The sequence below is a fragment of the Nicotiana tomentosiformis genome, chromosome 3 (assembly GCF_000390325.3).
Source record: "Nicotiana tomentosiformis chromosome 3, ASM39032v3, whole genome shotgun sequence".
Classification (NCBI taxonomy): Eukaryota; Viridiplantae; Streptophyta; class Magnoliopsida; order Solanales; family Solanaceae; genus Nicotiana; species Nicotiana tomentosiformis.
The window spans coordinates 44,936,393-44,939,906 of NC_090814.1; the positions used below are offsets into that span (position 1 = coordinate 44,936,393).

The following is a 3,514-nucleotide window of genomic DNA, read 5'->3' on the forward strand; positions in this document are numbered from 1 at the left end:
GAGGTATAGCCGGGGTCTTGTTGCCGGCATTTCCATATTACTCTTCTATTGTACGTAGAGGCTCCGTAGACAGATTATGGGTTATGGTTGATGTTGGGAATTGAACTAGAAATGTTGGTACTGGGAAATAATATTTTTCATTAATTCTATAAACTCGTAATATTTTGGAATTTATAAATAAAGCTGCTAATGGGAATGATATGGAAGTTATTAATGAAATCTTTTCAATGTTGATTAATAGAGTACATCTCCTCTTTATTCATGGATGAGTTTGGGTAGAAGAAAATCTAACAGGCTTGCTCGGCTGGGTTCTCTCGGTTGAGCGCCGGTCGTGCTCCCCAAGTTTGGGGCGTGACAAAAGGGGTATACATAACGTGCCTATTTTCCAATATGACTCTTTCTCATTTTCTGTCAGGACAAGCTACAATCAAAAAGCACCACAATCTGTCAATCCTAATCAGAGATACAATTTCAACAATCGCACAACTCAGAATTTCAACAATCCTACTACTCAGAAGTCCAACACCCATAACTTCAATAATTAGAAGGGTTATGTTGATCCTAAGAAGCTGTTTTGCAAGTATTGCAAGAAAAATGGGCATGTGATAGAAAAATGCTACAAACTTCATGGTTTTCCTCAAAATTTCAAGTTTCGAAATAAGAATGTGCGGATTGCTGCTAATGTGCATTCTTCTGCTGAATCAAAATCTGATGGTGGTCCTGACACTGCTCTTTCCCCAAATACAATTACTCCAGAACAATACAAGAAGATCATGAATATTCTTCAAAATGTTCAGGTTGATGATCCACAGAATCAGAATCAGTCCGTCTCTAGTGCAGCTAATTTTACAAGTATACCTGCCTATTATTCTCTCTCAATCTACAGGAGTTGTGCTTGTCTGACTAGTGTGCTGAATTCTGATACTTGGATTTTAGATTCTGGAGCATCAGATCACATGACCTCCAACAAATCATTACTCACCAATTTAACTAACCTATCTATCCCATATTTTATCACTTTACCTAATGGATATAAAGTGAAAGTCACATCTATTGGCACTGTCTAAGTCAATTCCCATGTTACTTTGTCCAAAGTTTTTTATGTGCCTACTTTCAAGTATAATATGATTTCAGTTCACAAGCTTTTAATTGATACTTCTTTTCTAGTATTGTTTACACAATTTGCATGTTACTTACAGGGCCCTTCTACGAAGAAGCCATTGGAACTTGGTAAGATGGTTGAAGGGCTCTACTTGATCAATCCCAGAATCTCTTCAACTTCTTCTAATGCAGAATCATATTCTCCCTCAACTTTTATTCCCGTTCCTATATCTGTTCATGTAAATACAATATATGTAAATAAGTCCCATATTTTGTGGCACCATAGATTGGGACATCTTCCATTTTCAAAGTTGCAGAGAATAGAATGTCTGAATGTTCCTACATGTAATAGACAACCTTTCCTTTGTGAAATTTGTCCTCTTGCTAGACAACAAAGACTTCCTTTTTCTCACAGTGAATCTTATTCTTCTCATCTATTTGATCTTATTCATGTGGATATTTGGGGACCATATCACACTGCAACACAAAAATCATATAAATATTTCCTGTCAATTGTGGATGATTATAGTAGATATATATGGACACGTCTTCTTAGTCACAAAAGGAATGCATTGTCTGTCCTAAAATCTTTCTTTTGCATGATTGAAACCCAATTTAACATCAAAATCAAAACAATAAGAATAGATAATGCCTTGGAACTTGGAACCAGTCGTAAAGCCACAACATATTTCCTCTCCAAAGGTGTGATGCACAAACTTCTTGTCCCTAGACACCTCAACAAAATGGCATTGTCGAAAGAAAGCACAAACATTTACTAGAAATAGCAAGAGCCCTATTGTATCAGTCCAAACTTCCCATTCATTTCTGGGATGATTGTATTTTTACTGCAACATATTTGATCAATAGATTTCCCATATGAGAAGTTTTGGTTGCTTGTGCTACGTAGTGGTTCCCAAACCCCTAAGAAATAAATTTTCACCAAGATCTAGTGCTTGCATGTTTTTAGGCTACCCCCTAGAAAAAAAGCTTATAAATTACTGCAACATTCAGATAAAAAGATTCTTATTTCTAGAGATGTCGTCTTCCATGAGGACATATTTCCTTATTCAGCTTCATCTACTCCCATAATTTTATTTCCACCTCTGCCACCTTACATAGATTCAGATTCTTCTCTTCCTCCCTCCAGGTCATCATCTTCACCTCAGGAATCTGTTATACAATCTTCTACTCTTTCTCCTTCCTCAACTTCTTCTGAATCTCATCTTTCACCTGTTTCACCTAGCCATTCCCCTTCTCATGTCCTAGCAGCTCGATATCCCTCAAGAATTCATCATTCTCCTTCATATTTGAATGATTACCTTTGTAGTTTTTCCTCTTATTTTCCTCCCAGTTTAACTTATATCCCCGCTTCTCCAAGATCTGTATGCTTCAGCACCTTAAGTTCATGTAATCAGAGTTTAGTTCACACCTTAGATACTGTACTTGAGCCATCAACTTATCAATAGGCAGCCTTGCAGCCAGCCTGGTAGGAGGCAATGTTGAAAGAATTTGAGGCTCTTGAGGCTAATGGGACTTGGGATGTGGTTCCTTTACCCCCCGGGAAGAAACCAATCGGTTGTAAATGGGTGTATAAAATAAAATATAAGACCGGTGGTAGCATTAATAAATTTAAAGCTCGGTTAGTTGTAAGAGGTGATACGCAACAAGAAGGTATAGACTATAATGAAACTTTCTCCCCAGTTGTTAAGATGACGACTATTAGATCTATTATAGTTGTGGCAGTCAAAAAAGGTTGGGACATGTTTCAATTAGATGTCAATAATGCCTTTTTGCATGGGGATTTAGATGAGGAGGTGTACATGAAAATACCTCAAGGTATGGTGGTGGATGGGAATAGCATGGTTTGCAAGTTAAGAAAGTCTTTATATGGCCTCAAACAGGGCTCAAGACAGTGGTACTCCAAGTTAAGTGATTCTCTTATTTCTTTGGGCTACATAGTCTCTAAAGATGACTACTCATTGTTCATTAAATCTGATACTGGTCATCTTACGATTGTTGTTGTTTATGTTGATGATATTCTTTTAACTGGAAATGATGATAAGGAAATGGCTACCCTTATTAAAGACTTAGGACACTTGCATTATGTTTTGGGTCTGGAGATTCTGGCTGAACCTGGTGGTGTCATAGTTTGCCAAAGGAAGTTTGCGCTGGATCTTTTGTCTGAATTTGATCACCTGGAATTCAAGTTCGTCCCCAGCCCTTTGGACACTAATCTGAAACTTTTAGTAGAGGCTGGGGAGCCCCTATCTGATCCTACTCTTTATCGGAAATTTGTTGGAAAATTAAATTTTCTCACTATTATTTGTGAGAGTGAGAAATTTCTTTGATTTATATGAGTCCTTAAAATATATTTGAGCATTTGATTCGAATGTGTGGATTTGACTTACTCCTT

The 3,514-nt window shown here is 37.2% G+C and overlaps 1 long non-coding RNA gene across 1 annotated transcript; it reads left to right on the plus strand.

The window, feature by feature from the left end:
• The first annotated feature begins 420 nt into the window (after nucleotides 1-420).
• Nucleotides 421-1,688, plus strand: LOC138907016 (uncharacterized). Its single transcript, XR_011414697.1, has 2 exons — nucleotides 421-852; nucleotides 1,200-1,688. It is a non-coding gene; the product is annotated as an uncharacterized lncRNA (long non-coding RNA).
• Nucleotides 1,689-3,514: the final 1,826 nt, after the last annotated feature.